This window comes from Neoarius graeffei, chromosome 2 (assembly GCF_027579695.1).
Source record: "Neoarius graeffei isolate fNeoGra1 chromosome 2, fNeoGra1.pri, whole genome shotgun sequence".
Lineage (NCBI taxonomy): Eukaryota > Metazoa > Chordata > Actinopteri > Siluriformes > Ariidae > Neoarius > Neoarius graeffei.
Genome location: NC_083570.1, coordinates 48,010,653 through 48,033,363, shown reverse-complemented (window position 1 = coordinate 48,033,363; position 22,711 = coordinate 48,010,653).

Genomic DNA, 22,711 nt, shown 5'->3' with positions numbered 1-22,711 from the left:
CCTTAAAAAATGCTCTGGTTCCCATGTGAATAGTCTTTTATGAATGCGTAAGTGGGTGCTCAGTGCTCTGACTCCGGTGTAACTGAGTAAGGTAGCAAGTTTTATGTTTCATCTAATTTAGGTAATTTAAAAAATATAATATCATTTGGCAGTGGGCACATAGGAAAGTGTAAAGTATAAAGTTTCTGTCAATATGTTTATCATGCTTCAATGATTAAAAACTCACGAAGATATTTATCTAAATACATGACCTACTCATGCTAAACCTGCCGAGCTTCACTGGAGAAGCTCTCAACCCCAGAGGGTTAAAATACGGTGGAAAAAATGCTTTGTCAGGGTCTAAAACCTGTAGTAGTCTATTGTCTTTGAACGTTAGTGGTAAACCTACCCAGCCGTTAACAGCGTCACGTGGTGTCATGCCAGAATGCACTCCTACTCGCTGATGAGAGGTGACTTGTCATTTCTCGAGAGCATCCGTGATCAGCCAATCACAGGCCATGTTACAACATAATGTATACATCCAGTGTAATATTTGGAAGAAAATTAGAAGTTGATTAGACCCATATTTCATGAGCCATCCAGTTTGATGCTTTTGAAATATAGCTGGACAAATGCAAAAATTACCGGTCAATGTCCACCGGTCCGGCCTTATTTCCCACAGACACTGTTACTATGTTGATGCATGAAGTTCCTGAACCCTGTTAAAATCCAAAAGGACTCGCCCAGCTTGCTTTTCACTGCATTCGTGTCACGAGCGAAAGAACCTAAGCTAGGACCTACTATTAAATATCAATTTATACCATAAACTCTTCAACTCAATCCCACATAACGATTTATTTTGTTTATTTTTTAAAACATTGTTAATTAAATTAAAAAAAAAATGGCAGACATATCTCGGTATCTGCAATACCTAAAACTTTTTTTCTTTTTTTGACATGGGGGCGCTGGGTGCCCCCCCCCCCCAAATCTGCGCCAGTATAACTGGACAGCTATCAAAGGAAGGATGCAAGAATGAAGGAACAATTTTGACCTTTGCTCAGCCAACTCAAGGCTATCTGATATGCTTACTACACTAATAAAGTCGCCATCAAACGCTTTGGCAGCTCCCAATCAGGTTATGCATTTTTTTTCTCATACTGTTTAGGAGTGTTGCTGTGGGGCTGTTATTACTCTCAACAACCTTTGAACTTTAGAAAGTGTCATAAATGTTTGTGGTTATTGATCAAGCATTGTGCCCAAGGGAGCATTTGTTGTGGCAGTTGTAGAGCTGACCTGAGAGTGAAATACACACTTGGGGCACAGTGAATGGACTAATGGATGGACAGTCAGCAAGCACTGATGTTTTTTTTTCTCATCAATGTAACATAGAGGTATCACCAAGGCATCATCAGGGCTGTCAGAGAGCTGTTCAGAGTTGTTCCTTATCTGGTGTGGGTCCAAGTGGTTCTATCACTGACTTGATCCCACCAATTAAATGCTTGATGGCTAAGATGATGTTTACTTCATACTCAATTTAGTGTTTTCTTTGGCAGGGTTAAAAGTTCGGAGGCTTTCATGCTTAAGACGATGACGATTTTCAATCTAGTAGCTGTTTCTATCTCTCCCTCTTTTTCCCCCTTTCATAAAAGGCCATGCATCGCCTACTGAAAGAAAGCAAATCAATAGAGTGTGAAGGGAAAATCACAGGAAACTGTCAAACCACATAGGTTGCTGTCTGAAAGGCAGTAGTGAACATGCACTCTGGTTTTTATCTCCCAGACATGTTAATCTTAAAGAGCGCTTGGCCTGAGTTTCAATTACTCCCTGAGGAAAACAAAGAGGTCAAGTGCTAAGCTCTCTCCTGAAATGGTAAAGCTTTTCATGTCTGGGTGAGTGTAGGAGGACACAGAGCCTTTTAGAAAGGCACGATCATATCAATTTAAAATGTGTACAGTGGAATTTCCTCTAACTCACATTACAGTTTTTTCCATCCATCTATCCATCATCTGTAGCCGCTTATCCTGTCCTACAGGGTCACAGGCAAGCTGGAGCCTATCCCAGTTGACTATGGGTGAGAGGCGGGGTACACTCTGGACAAGTCGCCAGATCACCGCAGGGCTAACACTGATAACCCTTTTCCACCAAATAAGTTCCAGGGCTGGTTTGGGTCCAGTGCTGGTGCTGGTTCACAACTCATTCAACTTGCGAGCCAGCTGAGAACCAGTTTGCTTTTCCATAGCTCGCGGTGCTAAGGGGAGCTACATCATTACGTCGCTGTATACGTCAGTTACGTCGCTGTATACGTCAGTTACGTCGCTGCGTTTGCATAAACCTTGACGCGAATATCGAAGCAACAACAACATGGAAAAGAAGAAGCAACAACAACAATAATGGATGACATCGCGTTTGTACAGCTGCTGCTTCTTGTCACTTAAATATGGCAACCTTTTGCGGTCTTGCAATTGTTGTTGATCTTAACAACTCCGCCCCCCCGCTGACGTAAGTGGTTCTTTCCTCTGGACAAGCAAAGAGCTGGTGCTAGCCTGGAACCGTTTTTTCTGGCCCCAGAGCCAGTTCTTTGTCAGTGGAAACAGAAAACCCGGTTCCAAACTGAGCACTGGCCCCAAACCAGCCCTGGAACTGCTTTGGTGGAAAAGGGGCAATAGACACAGACAACCATTCACACCTACGGTCAATTTAGAGCCACCAATTAGCCTAACCTGCATGCCTTTGGACTGTGGGAGAAACCGGAGCACCCGGAAGAAACCCACACGGACACGGGGAGAACATGCAAACTCCAGACAGAAAGGCCCTCGCCAGCAGCTGGGCTCGAACCCAGGACCTTCTTGCTGTGAGGCGACAGTGCTAACCACTACACCACCAAGCCCCCCCTACAGTTTTTTCAATATTATTATTATTATTTTTATTATGTCTGAATGTTGCCAGTGTTGCCCCCACTCCATGGTTACTGCACTTCATTATGATCTACTCGTGAAAATTCAGGATTTTTTTTCCTCCTCTATTCAAAGCGAGATTGCTGTCAGAAATTCCCTTTCACTGCAGACACACTGGGGAAATTCCCCATAAAATTCTCCAGATTGCCCAATTAATATTATCAGTTCCCTATACTCTCTCTCTCTCACTCACACACGCGCGCGTGCACACATACACATGCTGTGACATTGACGCTATACTGTCAAAAGTTGAGGATTCATTATTTCATGAAATAATGAATGTCACATTATCATTTTTCCTTCCATAAAAATCTGACTGAATTAAAAAAAAAACTTTTATGCATAAATTATTTAAAACATTCCCAGATTCTTTCCATTTTAATCATACATTTAATTTTTTTTATATCACTTATATTACAAAGTAAGTGGATTGTCCATGTTTAGGAATACATTAAATTTGTTCATAAATAAAAACTGTTAATATTTAGTTTTAAATTATATAATGTTCTCATCTCATTATCTCTAGCCGCTTTATCCTGTTCTACAGGGTCGCAGGCAAGCTGGAGCCTATCCCAGCTGACTATGGGCGAAAGGCGGGGTACACCCTGGACAAGTCGCCAGGTCATCACAGGGCTGACACATAGACACAGACAACCATTCACACTCACATTCACACCTACGGTCAATTTAGAGTCACCAGTTAACCTAACCTGGATGTCTTTGGACTGTGGGGGAAACCGGAGCACCCGGAGGAAACCCACGCGGACACGGGGAGAACATGCAAACTCCGCACAGAAAGGCCCTCGCCGGCCACGGGGCTCAAACCCAGGACCTTCTTGCTGTGAGGCAACAGCGCTAACCACTACACCACCGTGCCTCCCTATATAATGTTGATAACCAAAATTATAGAAAATGTCATTCTGTCAATAAAATATAACAATATTCCTTTAACAAGTACAGAATCTACATAGCTTAGGGCTGTTACGTGAAGCAGCTGATTTATGAACTTAACAATAACAACAACAACAAAATGTCAATAAAAAAACCCCCACCTAATGAAAAATTAAAAAAGCTAAGGTGTTCATTGGAGTCTGGCACATTTTATTTATATGTTAAAAGTCCCATGGCATGAAATTTTCACTTTCTGTGGTTTTTTAACGTTAAAATGAGTTCCTCTGATCTTCTTAAGTCACCCCAGTGGCTAGAAATTTCATAATGTGTAAACCAAACTATGCCCAACATTTGAGAATGGCGCGTCAAAACGGCGCGTTGATAAACTCTTCCCTTTATTATGTCAGCAAGGGAGATGATCCCCACGCCCCCCCCCCCCCCCCCCCCCTCTGGATTCCCACCCACTTTATGGATTGCCCGCCCAGTTGTACTGAGGCAAGGCAAGGCAAGGCAAGTTTATTTATATAGCACATTTCATACACAATGGCAGTTCAATGTGCTTTACAGAAGTAAAAACAAAAACAGTAAACAATAGAGAAATAAAATTACATAAAATAATTTTATTTTTATTCTAAAACAATTAATTAAAAGAATTAAAAGAAAATAATAAGAATTAAACAATAGTAAAAATAATAAAATGAAGTAGTAGTTCAAATAGGATGAGAAGAGAAAAAAAACCCAGCAGAATAGAATAAAGAATAAAATAGGATAAAGTTAAAGTAAATTTAAAACATGCAGAGAAGTAAAGATTATAAAGAATGTAAAGAAGACAATATTAATTATTTAACAGAAAGCATCTGAAAACAGCTTGGTCTTTAACCTAGATTTGAAGCTGCCAACAGCAGGAGCATTTTTAATGTCCTCTGGGAGTTGGTTCCATAGCTGTACTGTATAGTAGCTAAAAGCTGCTTCACCACACTTTGTTTTAACAACTGGTTTTAATAGTAAAATTTTCTGTTTTGATCTGGTAGATCTGATTGGGTTGGTGGCACGGTGGTGTAGTGGTTAGCGCTGTCGCCTCACAGCAAGAAGGTCCTGGGTTCGAGCCCCGGGGCCGGCGAGGGCCTTTCTGTGCGGAGTTTGCATGTTCTCCCCGTGTCCGCGTGGGTTTCCTCCGGGTGCTCCGGTTTCCCCCACAGTCCAAAGACATGCAGGTTAGGTTAACTGGTGACTCTAAATTGACCGTAGGTGTGAATGTGAGTGTGAATGGTTGTCTGTGTCAGCCCTGTGATGACCTGGCGACTTGTCCAGGGTGTACCCCGCCTTTCGCCCGTAGTCAGCTGGGATAGGCTCCAGCTTGCCTGCGACCCTGTAGAAGGATAAAGCGGCTAGAGATAATGAGATGAGATGAGATCTGATTGGGTTAGGCCGCTGCAACATATCAGAGAGGTAATTGGGCCCTGTACCATTTAGAGATTTGTATACCAGCAGCAATACTTTAAAGTCAATTCTGTAGCTTACTGGAAGCCAGTGAAGGGACCTTAGAATTGGAGTAATGTGCTCTGTTCTTTTTGTTCTTGTGAGAACCCTCGCCGCTGCATTTTGAACCAGCTGAAGTTGTTTGATGGTCTTTTTTGGCAAGCCTGTGAAAATGATGGCGGCGCACACAGTTGCAGCAGCTCAGTGTCCTACCAGTCGGTGTAGGGTTTGGATGTTTATGTTCGTCTCGTGTTTGTTTTTGTGTACTGTCAGTCGAGCGAATAACATCTACAGCCAACATGACCTCCTTAAGATCGGATTACGCTATCATAACAATGTTTCTAGCGAATTTATCCGACTGCATAAGATACCAGCAGAGATAGCGAGAGGACCGGGCTCTCCATGGATTACCATCCCGGCGGGGAGGAGGCGGAAGCGGCGTTGGGAGAGAAGGAGAAAGCAAGGCTGCAGGGCTGGCGCGCTAGCCAGGCTACGTAGGCAGCCACTCAAACCACCGCTTCCTAGTCTACTCATCTCCAATGCCAGATCCCTGGCGAACAAGATGGATGAACTGAGGCTACAAGTGGCAGCCAATAAACACGTCAAAGATTCATGCATCCTGCTCATCACCGAGACCTGGCTTCATCAATGCATTCCGGACTCTGCTATCGAGCTAGCGGGCCATACCACACATCGCCACGATCGGACAGCAGAATCCGGTAAGAGGAAAGGAGGAGGACTCTGTATGTACATGAATAATAGCTGGTGCACCAACACAGTGATAACTGACCGCCACTGCTCTCCTGACATAGAATATCTGACCGTCAAATGCAGACCTATCTATCTTCCAAGAGAATTCACCGTTGTCATAATAACTGCTGTTTACATACCACCGGATGCTAATGCTAACTCGGCTATTGCATTGTTGCATGCAAATGTTAGCAACAAGCAGAGCAGATACCCTGACGCTGTACACATCATAGCTGGGGATTTTAATCATGCGGACTTAAAAACAGCTCTCCCTAAACTCCATCAGCATGTCAAATGTGCCACTAGGGGTGACAACACTTTGGACAAAGTATATTCAAACATCAAAGGGGGCTACAGGGCTGGTCCCCTACCACACCTGGGCCAGTCAGACCATGTATCACTGTTTCTAATCCCGGCATATGCACCCCTCAAGAAAACCGCTCCCACCACAGCAAAGACTGTTGCCACATGGCCAGAGGATGCTACCATGCAGCTGCAGGACTGCTTTGATAGGACCAACTGGGATATTTTTGAACATCAAGACCTGGACGTGTTCACAGTCAGTGTTCTTTGTTACATCAAGAACTGCATAGACACTGTCACAGTGCACAAACGTATCCGGGTCTACCCAAACCAAAAGCCCTGGATGACCCGGGAGGTCCAGCAGCTGCTGAAGCAGAGGAACATCGCCTTCAGGACCGGCGACAGAGGCCACTACAGTGCAGCTCGAGCCGACCTGAAGAGAGGAATCAAAGTGGCCAAGGCAGACTACAGGAGGAGGATTGAGGACCACCTGGAGAGCAACAACAGTAGGCAGATGTGGCAGGGTATCCAGCACCTGACAAACTACAAGACCAACCCCAGAGCCGCCGAAGGTGATCCTGCACTGGCAGAGGAGCTGAACATTTTCTTCGCCCGCTTTGAGGTCACAGCACCAGAGGCCCAACAACATCATGCGGCCCACAGCAGCACTGTCCTCACTCTGGAGGAACACGAGGTGAGGCGCTCGCTGCAGGCTGTCAACCCAAGGAAGGCGACGGGATCCGATGGCGTCCCGGGACGGGTGCTGAGGGACTGTGCTGACCAGCTGGCTGGGATCTTCACCAGGATCTTCAACCAATCACTGGCACAGTCGACTGTCCCACACTGTCTCAAGTCTTCCATCATAGTTCCGGTGCCCAAGAAGCCCCACATCTCCGGCCTAAATGACTACAGACCAGTGGCACTCACCCCAGTGATAATGAAGTGCTTTGAAAAACTGGTCCGCAGTCACATTACATCAGCCCTGCCCCGCAGCCTTGATCCCCACCAGTTTGCATACAGAGCAAACCGATCCACGGAGGACGCCGTGGCCACAGCGCTCCATGCCGCCCTGTTACACCTGGAGGGGCAGGGGAGCTATGTGCGGATGCTCTTCGTGGATTACAGCTCTGCGTTTAATACCATCCTCCCACACAGACTGGTGACCAAGCTAAGAGACCTGGGGCTTCCTCACACAACCTGTATGTGGATTAACAGCTTCCTCTCTGACCGCAAACAGAGAGTGAGAATTGGCCACCACACATCCCCAGCCCTGAGCCTCAGCACTGGCTCTCCTCAGGGCTGTGTGCTTAGCCCACTGTTCTACTCTCTATACACACATGACTGCTCCCCTGTCCATCAGAGCAATACCATCGTAAAGTTTGCAGACGACACTACAGTGGTGGGGCTCATATCTGGGGGTGACGAGTCTGCCTACAGAGACGAGGTAGAGCAGCTGGTGTCATGGTGCGTGGCCAACAACCTTCTCCTGAATACCTCAAAGACAAAAGAACTCATAGTCGACTACAGAAGGAAAAGAACTGAGATTCCACCTCTAACCATCAACGGGCAATGTGTGGAGAGGGTAGCAGACTTTCGTTTCCTGGGAGTCAACATCGAGGACAGTCTGTCCTGGAGCGTAAACACCTCTGAGCTGCTGAAAAAGACCCAACAGAGACTGTACTTTCTCAGAATACTCAGAAAGAACAACATCACACAAAGACTGCTGGTCTGTTTCTACAGGGCCTCCATTGAAAGCATACTAATATACTGCATATGCATCTGGTATAAAAGCAGCACAGCAGCTCAGAGGAAAGCGCTTCAGGGGGTCATCAACACCGCCCAAAAGATTGTTGGATGCCCTCTCCCCACACTGGAAGAACTTCACCGCTTGCGGTGTTTGAAAAAAGCCCAGAACATTATAAAAGACACCTCACACCCTGGCTATCCCCTGTTTGAACTGATGCCAGCAATCAGGGCAAGGACAAATAGATTTAAGAACAGTTTCTATCCCACTGCAGTCACCTGCCTTAATGCTGCTAGAAACTAAGGAACTCTGCTTACATACAGAGAATTTGTTTACATGATGTCTGATGTCTGAACTGTGTGAATGAGGCAACTGGAACTGTGTAGGTATGTGTGAGTGTGTGGTCTGTGTGTCTTGGGCTTAGGCCACTGTTTATTGCTTTTTACCCTATTATTTTACCCTATTTATTGACTCTTTGCACTGACTGGATAGCACTTTCAATTTCGTTGTACTTGTGGCAATGACAATAAAGACATATTCATATTCATATTCATATATTCATTCATAAAAGGCCATTGCAGTAATCAACCCTACTAGAGATGAAGGCATGTATTAGCTTTTCCAGATCATTTTTTGACATAAGTCCTCTTAGTTTGGAAATGTTTTTTAGGTGATAAAATGCTGTTTTAGTGATTGCTTTCATGTGACTGTCAAAGTTTAGCTCGCTGTCAATGAAAACACCAAGATTTTTAACCATTTCTTTAGTTTTAATCCCTTTTGTGTCAAGAATAGTGGTAATCCTGAGTCTTTCATCTTTTTTTCCAAATAGAATTACTTCTGTTTTATCTGTGTTCAGCTGAAGAAAATTTTGTGACATCCAGCTATTGATTTGATCGATACACTGGTAGAGACATTCAAGGGGGGCATAATCATTAGGTGATAGAGCAAAATAAATTTGGGTGTCATCTGCATAGCAGTGATACAAAATTGAATTTTTATTGATAATTTGCCCAAGTGGGAGCATATAAAGGTTGAAAAGTAATGGTCCAAGAATCGACCCCTGGGGGACATCACAGGTCAAGGACATTGACGTTGAGGAATAATTTCCCAGGGTAACAAAGAAGCTTCTATCTTTTAAGTATGATTTTAACCAATTGATAACTTTACCAGTCAATCCAACCCAGTGTTCAAGTCGATATAGCAGTATGTTGTGATCAACAGTATCAAAAGCTGCACTGAGGTCCAGTAATACCAGGACCGATGTTTTGCCTGCATCAGTATTAAGACGTATGTCATTTATAACTTTAATCAGCACTGTTTCAGTGCTATGATTTGCACGAAATCCTGACTGAAAATTATCAAAATGGCTGTTTGATATCAAGAAGGCAGTTAATTGATTGAAGACAATTTTTTCCAGGATTTTCCCGATGAATGGTAGATTTGATATTGGCCTGTAGTTATTTAACACTGAAGGATCCAGATTATTGAGTGATTAGTGAGGAGACCATAGAGGACACAACATGGCATCACCTAAGCAAGTGAAACATGGAAATTGCGCTGTACATGGATGTGACAACACAGAAAAGAGTCTGTTTTTACTGCCGACGGGAGAGCCCCTGAAGATGCAGTGGCTTAATTTTATTTACTTCAATAATACGCCGTCGAGTCTACCTAAGATGGTGTATGTTTGTCGGAAGCATTTTCCTGAGGAATGTTTCCACAACTTGGGACAGTACAGGGCAGGTTTTGCACATCAACTGTCACTGAAGCCTGGGTCCGTACCAAGCATCCCTGCCGCATCAGCCACAAACAGCGAACAAGTAAGTGTATAACTGTTAAGTCGTTTTGCCGTGTTTTAAAATCGTTAGCCTTGCAATGGCTACATTAGCTGTGCAGCTAACCACTTCCTGCAGTGAGCCAGGTACTCTGCGCTACAAAACCAAAAAGCATGCAGCATGCTCTGTTATAATAGCCAATCAAAACAGTTTTTACAAAGACACCCACATTCTTTTTTTTTAAGTCACTCGTTCATTTTATTTGTTTGTTTGTTCAGTAAAAACCCAAACATTTGTTGAATTTATTTTATTTCCTCGTGTCGCACCTTAATGATGTCAGCGCGCGGTATTTTTCCCTTCGCGGTTTGTTCCTTCTCTCTCGCCATAGTAAGACACCCACATCCACTTGTTCTGACCCACTGGAGGTAGCGTCACAGTGCTGTTAGCCAATCAGAGGTAAAATGTTTACATGTCATAAATATTAATGATAAGACCCGCCCCCACCCTCTACCCTTCCCCGCCTCCTGCTTCTCATTAGCAAAACGACGCACTGGGAAAAGCGCTGAAATGGGGCTTTCTCCCAGGAGGCTATATCTACGTGCCGAGGGTTCATTTCGAGAAAGCCTGCGTATATAACATCCAGAAACCTCCACGAGCCCGTTTAAAGCATCAACAAACCACCATGCCATGGGACCTTTAATTATTTTGTTTAGAATTTTTTTTTCAAATAGGGTGGCATGGTGGTGTAGCGATTAGCACTGTCACCTCACAGCAAGAAGGTTCTGGGTTTGAGCCCAGTGGCCGATGGAGGCCTTTCTGTGTGGAGTTTGCATGTTCTGTGTGGAAACCCTCCGGGGGGATGGTGGGGGGAAACCCTCCGGGTGCTCCGGTTTCCCCCCACCATCCAAAGACATGCAGGTTAGGCTAATTGGTGGCTTTAAATTGACCATAGGTGTGAGTGTGAATGGCTGTTTGTCTCTATATGTGTCAGCCCTGTGATGATCTGGCTACTTGTCCAGGGTGTACCCTGCCTCTCGCCCACAGTCAGCTGGGATAGGCTCCAGCTTGTCTGCGACCCTGCACAGGATAAGTGGTTATGGATAATGGATGGATGTTTTTTTTTTTTTAAATATAAACCAGCACTGAGTATAGCAAATAATTTACAGAGCAGCAGAAATCAGAATCATAAGTTATGTTAATTTACAGTTATGTTTTGGTCTCAGGTGATTTGGAGGTGGTTTATATGTTTTAATAAATAAATAAATAAATAAATAAAACCCTGATTAACCCTAAATGTGGACACTATTCAGGAAAGGGTTAATGATGTTTGGCTAAACAGATGTCCATGATGGTCCAGTATGTGTGTTTAGTTTTTGTTCCTTTCCCAATGCATTTATAATCTGGCATGGATCTCAGCCATTTTCTGTTGCATCCCTGTTGCAGCATCCAACATCCATCCATCCATCCATCACTCTCTCTCTCACACACACATACACACACACACACACACACACACACACACACACACACACAAACCCCCCCCCCCCCCCCCCCCCCCCCAACATTGCCAGCTTGCTACTGGCATTAATGTAAGAACAAGACAGCCGAAGAGCTCTCCAGGAGGCAAGTACAACTACAAAGACTAATCATCATCATCATAATTCAGATGTGACACTTCATTAAGTGCAATTAAGCTAGCCGTAAGCAGCATGGAGACACTGTGACAAGCAACTGCAGGAGACTAGAGAAGGAAAGCATATATATATATATATATATATATATATATATATATTGTGTGTGTGCTAATTAGCACAGCTGGCAATTATATCTGGAATATGAACACTAAGCAGACAATCTGCCAATCCTCAGTTGTCCACCTTCAAATTAGAAGAGATTTAGTTACAAACAACCAATATGCACAAGGTTATTATTATTATTATTATTATTATTATTATTATTATTATTATTATCCCCTTCGGACACAAGGAAAAATGCTATGGAACTTCATGTGTACAATTGTTCACATTATGTCTGAAGAGGTTATTATAGGAACCGTTTGAAATTTGAGGCATATATGATAAAATGTACCCTGTAGAACAGGATAAGCAGCTATAGATAATGGATGGATGGATGGATGATAAAATGTGTGCCATGTACAAATGTGGTGTCACGACTGGATGGATTCGAGACATCATCCTGCAACAATCTCATGCCAAACAGCAGGGGGCAGTAGTTGTAAAGGGTTCAGGATAAAAAAAAATCCACAACAAAAAAAATTTTTTAGACAAAACCACATCACCAGAAAACAATGGCACTATATTCTGTAGATGTAATTATTAAGTCATGAGAGTGCCATAGAGGGAGGGACTGATAAGGAATCTGTGAAGATACACTGCATGACTGGCGCCACACAAGCAGGCCAAAAAACAAAACTGTGAAGACAATAAATCACATTTAACAACATTCACGGCTTTTCCCCCCTCAGACTCCATCAAGCACTTTCAGTAGTGCGTTGACAATGGAAAAAAGAGTTTGTATTTGCAGAATGTGTGCTATTCAGCAATGCTTCTTTCCATGCCAACTGGCTCGTTTTAAAGGGTTTTTAATGCATGTAGGCTGAAGGCTTCGAGAAAAAGAAATACAAAATATTTGTATTACACAATTGTTATAATAACCGATTTGAGGCTCGTGGAAAACAACAAAATTCCCCACAGTGTGCTTGGACCACAATGGCAAGGTGGAATTTTTTTTCTCTTGTAATATCACTGTCTTGTTAAGTTTTACTGAGCACAGCCATCTGCCTGCTTTGTTTTAGCATGAATTGTGCATAAAACATTTCCAAATTACATTGGATTAAGGTACAGCATTAAAAATGTAGATTCAGAAATTCAGCTTTGACATACACTCACCAGCCACTTTATTAGGAACACCCATACACCTGCTGTTTTATGCAGTTTTCTAATCAGCCAATCCCTTAGCAGCAGCACAATGTATAAAATCATGCAGAAACAAATCAAGAGCTTCAGTTAATGTTCACTTCAAACATCAGAATGGGAACATTTGTGATCTGTGTGACTTTCACTGTGGCATGGGTGTTGGTGCCAGATGGACTCTGGCTGATCTCCTGGAGTTTTCACACACAACAGTCTCTAGAGTTTGTACAGAATGGTGCGGGGGGGGGGGGGGGCGCGGGACCATTGAGTGAGCGACAGTTCTGTGGGAGGAAATGCCTTGTTGAAAAGAGAGATCAGAGGAAAATGACCAGATTGGTTCGAGCTGCCAGGAAGGATATAGTAACTCATAGCAACTCTTTACAACAGTGGTGAACAGAAAAGCATCTCAGCATGCAATAGCAGAAGACCACATTGGGTTCCACTCCTGCCAGCCAAGAAGAGGAATCTTAGAATCAAGAACAAGTTCCTATTAAAGTGGCCAGTCAGTGGAAAAGAGCATATGAATCGAGTGGATGTGTGTCTTCATTCTTTCAGCTATAATTTGATTTCAATGATCTGTAGTGATATTAATGCATGATGTTTTCAAATTGTATGTCAGTGTGTCCATGCGAGATTCTCTTTCACTGATTAGATTTTGGAATTGATCTAAACAGGGTCAAGGTCACAGCAAAGTCCAATGTCTTAAAGTTTTTCTTCAATCGCTTTCTTCTAGTTTGTCATACATATATCTTACTTACACCTTTATATTCAGGCCCGTTTTTGGCATCGGTCTGTCCATCCACCCATCTGTAGGTCCATCTGAGATTCACGTTAGTGAGATATCTTAATATCAAGTATTTGAATGGTAGGATTTATATGGAATCATCATAACCAGCAGAGGAACTGATTAGATTCTAGGAGCTAATTCAACCTGGGTGAAGGTCACAGCAAGGTCAAATGTCTGAAATAGTTTTTCATCAATAACTTCCTCCCTGGGGCGGCACGGTGGTGTAGTGGTTAGCGCTGTCGCCTCACAGCAAGAAGGTCCGGGTTTGAGCCCCATGGCCGGCGAGGGCCTTTCTGTGCAGAGTTTGCATATTGTCCACGTGGGTTTCCTCCGGGTGCTCCGGTTTCCCCCACAGTCCAAAGACATGCAGGTTAGGTTAACTGGTGACTCTAAATTGACCGTAGGTGTGAATGTGAGTGTGAATGGTTGTCTGTGTCTATGTGTCAGCCCTGTGATGACCTGGCGACTTGTCCAGGGTGTACCCTGCCTTTCACCCGTAGTCAGCTGGGATAGGCTCCAGCTTGCCTGTGACCCTGTAGAACAGGATAAAGCGGATAGAGATAATGAGATGAGAACTTCCTCCCTGTTTGAAGTATACATTTTGATATTTCAGGCATACAAATTAGTAACAAGGAGTGCCAGATGGATTCCGGCTGATCTCCTGGGGTTTTCACACACAACAGTCTTATTGGTGGTGGCAAAGGTGTAGATTTGGTATTAACATTGGTGGGGATATAAACCTAATGCCAACCCCCAGTGGCACCAACTTCAGGTCAACATGAGAGGGTCACAATATTTTGCTCTGTTGTGTTCCACCAAAAGAGTATCTATCATCTCTCCAAAGTCCAGACATTTAAAATTTGAAGTTCAGAACTGTAGTAATTCATTAATAATAATATGCAATTCATTTGATTAATTGCAAATCTTGCATGTGATGATTAACTCATTCTACCAATTTGCAAATGTGTTTTACAAGCAAATAACAATACAGTGGTGCTTGAAAGAAAAATACAGTGGTGCTTGAAAGTCTGTGAACCCTTTAGAATTTTCGATATTTCTGCATAAATATGACCTAAAACATCATCAGATTTTCACACAAGACCTAAAAGTAGATAAAGAGAACCCAGTTAAACAAATGAGACAAAAAAATATTCTACTTTGCCATTTATTTATTGAGGAAAATGATCCAATATTACATATCTATGAGTGGCAAAAGGAGCAGCACGGTGGTGTAGTGGTTAGCGCTGTCGCCTCACAGCAAGAAGGCCTGGGTTCGAGCCCTGTAGCCGGCGAGGGCCTTTCTGTGCAGAGTTTGCATGCTGTCCACGTGGGTTTGCTCCGGTTTCCCCCACAGTCCAAAGACATGCAGGTTAGATTAACTAGTGACTCTAAATTGACCGTGAGTGTGAATGGTTGTCTATGTGTCAGCCCTGTGATGACCTGGCGACTTGTCCAGGGTGTACCCCGCCTTTTGCCCGTAGTCAGCTGGGATAGGCTCCAGCTTGCCTGCGACCCTGTAGAACAAGATAAAGCGGCTAGAGATAATGAGATGAATGAATGGCAAAATTATGTGAACCTTTGCTTTTAGTATCTGGTGTGACCCCCTTGTGCAGCAATAACTGCAACTAAACATTTCCGGTAACTGTTGATCAGTCATGCACACCGGCTTGGAGGAATTTTAGCCCATTCCTCTGCAGTGTTGGGCAAGTTACTTCAAAACTGTTTTGCATTATTTATTACTTGTTACTGTCATTTTAAAGTAATTTGTTACATTACAATATTACTGTATTTAAGATGTAAGGCATTACACTACTATTGCATTACTTTTAAGTTACTCTCACCAAAATAACTGGAAGTATGGATTTGTCAAGATGGTGGCTCCACCTGTCATATTTACAATTTTATGGGCATCTGAAATGTTTGGGTGACTCATCACATTAAACGCTACTCTTTGTGAACTGCAGGGACATTTTCACTGAAACTCACCCAGAAGACTCTAAAGACATATACCAACAAGAGTTGTTCACCAGGTGGCGCCACCTACCATGGATAAGGCTCCAGAAGGGTCACATGCAGTTTCATGAAAATTGCTACTCCTCCTACAGGAGTGATCAGATTTTGATCAAACTCATATGGAATGTTTCCTGGGTTGGTCTGTATAAAAGTTATCAAGACAGTGGCGCCACCTGTCAGAGTTAACATTATATGAGCATTTGAAAATTTTGGGTGACTCGTCACACCAAACACTACTGTTTGTAAACTGCTAGGATGTTTTCACTGAAACTGACCCAGAAGACTCTACAGACATATTCCAACAAGAATTGTTCACCAAGTGGCACCACCTGCCATGGATGCAGCTACACAGGGGTCATATGCAATTTCACAAAAATTGCTACTCCTCACATAGGATTGATTGGATTTGAAACTCACACACAACAGTGGCCGGTATGAGCTACAGCCTCATTGAGACTCTATATATATATATATATATATATATATATATATATATATATGTAATGTTTTCTTATTTATGTAACGTAGCTTCTATTTCCCAATCAGACAAAGGCTGGGCTCAGACCTGCACAGGGCTCTAGTTAATTGAAGTATCTACACAGTCATTGTGCACTTTTGAATCACTTGTCATACTAACTTGAAAAAATATCTAAATAATACACACTCAACACAAAAAATTATAACATGGGGTGTCACTACAAAATGCGTCCAACTGGTAAAAAAAAAAATGTTCTTCTTATTGGATGTTCTAAATCTACAGTTAATTAGCTTTAAAATAAAAGGTCAAATTTATGTTAAATTTGGTGCAGCCAATCCAGAGAAATTAGCAAAAATGTTTAATGTACTGTCATCTTAATAGAAAATCAAGTTTGGAGAAAATCAGCTGTATGTATGTATAAATTGAAATCAGCTGTATGCATGTATGTATGTATAAATTGAAATTAATACACAGCACACATTTAAGAGAAAGAAAGAAAGAAAGAAAGAAAGAAAGAAAGAAAGAAAGAAAAACTTTATTCATCACACACTTGTGAAATTCCTCTCTGCATTTAACCCATCTAAAGCAGTGAACACATACAGTACATACACACACATGAGCAATGAGCACACACATACCCAGAGCAGTGGGCAGCCATGCTAACAGCGCCCGGGGAGCAGTTGGGAGTTAGGTGCCTCGCTCAAGGGCACCTCAGCCCAAGGCCATCCCATATTAACTTAACCTGAATGTCTTTGGATTGTGGGGGAAACTGGAGCACCCAGAGGAAACCCATGCAGACACGAGGAGAACATGCAAACTCCACACCCAGAACCTTCTTGCTTTGAGGCGACCGTGCTAACCACTACACCACTGTGCCACCCATTTATTTGGCCTACAAAGTCATGTTTATACTCTGTTTTATAATATAATATTTTGTGACTGATAGATTAAGGAATATGTTTATGGCAAACTAGAAAAACGATATGTGGGTCATTTTTTTATACACTCGTTTCAAATTGCTATATGCATCCATCCATCCATTATCTGTAGCCGCTTATCCTGTACAGGGTTGCAGGCAAGCTGGAGCCTATCCCAACTGACTATGGGCGAGAGGCGGGGTACACTCTAGACAAGTCGCCAGGTCATCGCAGGATTGCTATATCTAATAATGAACTTTTGCAACAGGGCAGCACGGTGGTGTAATGGTTAGCACTGTCGCCTCACAGTAAAAAGGTTCTGGGTTTGAGCCCAGTGGCCGATGGGGGCCTTTCTGGGTGGAGTTTGCATGTTCTCCCTGTGTCTGTGTGGGTTTCCCCCACTGTCCAAAGACATGCAGCTTAGGCTAACTGGTGGCTCTAAATTGATCATAGGTGTGAATGGTTGTTTGTCTCTATGTGTCAGCCCTGCGATGACCTGGTGACTTGTCCAGGGTGTACCCTGCCTCTTGCCCATAGTCAGCTGGGATAAGCTCCAGCTTGCCCATGACCCTGCACAGGATAAGTGATAATGGATGGAATGGAACTTTTGCAACACTGGACCCCTTTTTGCGATGACATGCCCCATATACAGTGGTTTAAAAAAAATCAAATTTTCAGCAAGAGGGTTTGGGGAAAAGTCATGGCCCATGTAGCGAAGACTGCACCATGAGAGCTTAACATAAATAGATACTACATGCTAGGATACCTGCTATAAAATAAAAGATGCTCTGATTATGCCCACCACTGCCCTTTTTAACTTTATCTTTTCACTTAATAGATTGTTCAAAAAATTTAAAACCATTTCTTAGTAACATATTAGAACACACTTGCATAGCCACATTTTACTACATTTTGAATGCATTTAGCACTTAATCCTTGTTGCTAATATCTATTTTTTCTCCCTTTTGTTCTAAATTACATTTCTTCCATCACCTGCCTCCTCAGTTCTACACCTCACTCCCCCCTACTGTTTCCAGGGATAAATTATTATTACCCTGGCAACTCAGAAAACATTTGTTTATCTGCTGCATTAAGGCTGCAAAAACAACCACAGGCATGATAAATCAACCTGGGAAAGCTATTTAAAAGACTTGCCTCAGCTCATCGGGAGTATTATAAACACTGGTTTGCTAAATGAGATCACTGATAAGAATCTATTTCTATGGTCAACTGAAACAAAAATTGATTGTTTTGGCTGCAACCAAGCAACGTGAAAAGTGATGGTCCTGCAAAAAAAATGACCTTCAGCACTGCACAATAGGTCTTACGATAAAAAGGATTAAAAAAAATATATATATATATATATATATATATATTTTTTTTTTTTTTCTCCTGGTCACCAAACAAATCGCAGGACAAAAACCGGACCGCCTCTCTTTATGGTCATAGATTTGACAGTAGAAATACAGTTGAGGCCAAATATTTACATACACCTAAGCTAAAGATACATTGGTTTTTCACAACACACATTTCATGTTACTTTACTTTTTTTCTGGCAAGTTAATCAATGTGTCTACTTTGTTCACAACAGAGGTAATGAAAAAAAAAATCAATCAATCAGAGCCAGATTTATTTCAGCTTTAATTCACTATATTAGAAAATTCATTGAGTTGAAATTTTATAGACACCAAGTTGACTGTCTCTTTAAACAGTTTGGAAGATTGCAGAAAATTGCTGTAATGATTTTTAGAAGGTTCTAAATGTAACAAAGAATGTATATCCACCATTAAGCGAGTCCTGTATCACCATGGCCTGAAAGACTATTATGCAAGAAAGAAGCCCCTGTTCCAAGACTTCAAGTTTGCAGGTAATCAGCAGTCTTTTGGAAGAGTTCTCTGGAGAGATACACCAAAATCTGAACTGATGATCATAACAACCTGAGTTATATGTGGAGGCTTTTAATCTGAAGAACATCATCCCTACTGTGAAACACGGGGGTGGGAGCATCATACTGTGGGAGTGTTTTGCTGGAAAAGGGACTTCAGAAAGTAGATGGGATCATGAAGGAGGATTATGTAGTTGGTTGCAGTCAGGTTTTCCAGAAGGACAGTGACCCGAAGAAAAATATCCAGTGTTGTAATAAGATAGCTTAAAGGCAAAAAAGTGAAAATACTGGAGTGGCCATCACAAAGTCCTGACCTGAATCCCATAGAAAATTTGTGGACTGAAATGAAAAAGCATGTAGCCTACAAACCTGAGTTATACTAGCTCTGTCAAGAGGAATGAGCAAAAATTCCACCAAAATATGGTGGGAAACTTGTAAAGCCTACAAGAAAGGTTTTACTCAAGTTCAAGCAATTAAAAGGCAAGGAAATACAAAGAAAGTGCATGTAAACTTCTGACTCACTGAAAATCTGATATAATAAATAAAAACAGAAGTAAATGTCTCAGTTATTAATTTAAAAATGAACTGGAAATGGAAATAAAATGGATATCCTCATTGACTTAACATGGGAAGTTTAAGGGAAAGAAATGTGCTTTGAGTTGTGAAAACTGGGTTTGAAAGTATCCGGTTATTTAGCACAAAAGTATTTAGCACAAATCTAAAGTCTCTTAGTACAACTCTATGTTCTTTAGCACAACTCTGGATTATGGTCACAATAATCGAAATAAATACTCTTGATATAGGAAGGGGTTTATTATGATTGCTCAGGGACTGGAAGCCAGAATTTCTGCTGCTGTGCATGTTAAGGATCAATTATTGAAACGTGGACTGAAAATCCAATTCTTAAAAATGAAATGAAATTGTCTTCCAACTTCTTAAATCATGCGCATTTTTAGTGGCACCTGCAGTTTAATTGATTATCAAGGGGTTTTTTTTGTTTCAAGTTTAATTATATCACTTTCTTGCATTTAGAAGTTACAGCAATTCTTTCATCTCATTATCTCTAGCCGCTTTATCCTGTTCTACAGGGTCGCAGGCAAGCTGGAGCCTATCCCAGCTGACTACGGGCGAAAGGCGGGGTACACCCTGAACAAGTCACCAGGTCATCACAGGGCTGACACATAGACACAGACAACCATTCACACTCACACCTACAGTCAATTTAGAGTCACCAGTTAACCTAACCTGCATGTCTTTGGACTATGGGGGAAACCGGAGCACCCGGAGGAAACCCACGCGGACAACATGCAAACTCCACACAGAAAGGCCTTCACCGGCCACGGGGTTCGAACCTGGACCTTCTTGCTGTGAGGCGACAGCGCTAACCACTACACCACCGTGCCACTTAACAGCAATTATCTAAAATGTAAATTGCTTAATAAAATAATTGAAATAGTTGTACATAGTTTTCCTTTCTTTTGACCTTTTTTCTTTTGTAAAAAATTAAAATAAAGAACAAACAAAAAGCTTTCTTTAAACTCATCTTGTAAATTTCACTTGACTTCATTATCAAATTAGCAAATTATAAATCATAAATATGATATAATTTAAGCTTAGCACTTTAATAAAGACAAAACAAACCTGGAAGTTGGCTATAGCTGTGTACCGTGTCAGGGCATGTGCTGTGTTAAATAATTTGGAGGGAGGATTGGTGACTAACATATGGGCTACCATCAAACAAGGCAGTTTCAAGATGGCAGAGTAGGGAAATACAATCACTTGTTTTTGATTGGAATGTCGGCAACTTTCATTTAAAAAAAAAATCCATCAAACATCTTTAAACATGATCAGTAAGTATTCGTAATAAAGATTAAGTGGTCTTGGATCTTGTGCTAAAGAACTTGTTGTGCTAAGAGACTTTAGATTTTTGCTAAAAGATTTGTGCTAAATAACCATAAACCAGTTTGAATATCTTTAGTCTAGGTGTATGTCAACTTTTGGCCTCAAAGATAATATCCAAAGCCTTCTGCCTGAAGCATATTAATACATTTTGTAGCCCACATCATCATGATATGAAGATGGACATTCATTTGACAAACATTACTGATATTCTATGAGGTGAACTGAAATGGGGAGTCCTTGAGGTTATTGAACATAACGCCGCATAGAGGAGCTGACTGTAAAAATCAATCATAAAAAGATGCACATTTTTCCATCTCTTTAAAAAAAAAGAAACTAGGAATTATATTATGAAATGTGGTCAAGACTAAGTGCTTAAAAAATCTAATAAACTGATTTTCATTAAGCATGTTTGGTATACATTTATTGAATGTGCCAAGATTCCTTGAGGGCACAGCAGGCTTTTGAAAGTCCCACATTAATTATAGGACAGTGACAGCTAGGATACAGTAGTATTATTCTGTTTAGCTATTTGCCTTGGAGAAATACTGCCAATTCAACATTCTTCTGAAATCCCAAGTGGGGGAAAGGTTCATTGGTATTCATGATTTTCACTGAATTTTATCTCCGGACAAATTTCACAATGCCTTCAGCTGGACTGATCGATTAGACAGTCGTTTGCTCCGAGATTCCACAATTGCAAAAACAAGCTAAGCAAGTTTATAACTCACGGTATTGAGACTGCTTTTCTCATGAAGATATTAACAGCATGATGTGCAAAATTCTCAAAAACTATTTTCCATCATTTTCCCCCGTGCCTTTTGCCTGATATGCTTTTCAGAAACCGTGGGACATACACTAAAGAAAGGTAATAATTTATCCTGGTATAGTTGACTGTAAAGTTATTTCAGACTGCCTGGTATGTCCTGATATGATCAAAATCCTTTGAGGTGAGAGCTTCCTCATAATACTTTCTTATCATTCTCTCACACTGTACCTCTTTTCTTTCGCTTTCATTTCTCATATCTTCTCCGTCCTATGACCATTCATCCAGACCTTGCTAACTCTCTTTGCAGGCAACTCATATTAAATAAGGGGCTCCCAAACTCAGGGCTGCAAGAGAAATTCAGACAAAATTTCCTCCTTGAAAAGTTACTGGAAGACATGTTCAAAAAGGTAATAAACAAACAAGGTACATGCTATTTTATCCCTTTTCACTATCCTGACACACTGCACTACTGTAGTGCAACAATAAAAATTGGTGAAGATCTGTCCATCTCCTAAACAAATTAGCATTATGTTTAAAATCAGGTGTACTATTCTAGACCATTATTGAATACCAACATGAACCAGTTTTCATATTCCAGTTAGTGTTTGAATTTTAAAATCCTTCGTAACCTTCAAACCTATTGAAAGGTCAGTTTTGAGTAACAGCCTTCTGGAATTTCTAGATCAATAAATAGTTTTGAAAGTAAGCTCAGAGTTTTCAATCTGAGACACAGCTCATGACAACAATGGTGCGAAATTTTAAGAGACACAGATCAGAGTTTGATGTTGCTGTGCATAAGACTGCTAAAGACCACCACAGTTCACAGAGATGTTGAACAGGGGCGTTTTGGCTCCAACATGCTTTCTAGTGAATGCTGTTCTTAAATCTTATGGATGTAGAAAAGATGCACAGTAAGCGTGTGAATAATGCCACTTGCATTGGTGCTGCACAAGATCATGCATCAAGTATAAACCAGGCTTCTCTGGTCTGGTTGCATCACATCTCTCTGGTGTGGATTATTTCCCTAAAAACACAACACTTCCCACTAGACTGGTCAGTCAATGTAAGAAATTGTTTTTTTAGTTACTTATGTTACACATATTACTGACAAAACGGTCAAATATTGCAGTCTATTATCTTCTTTCGGTTGCTTCC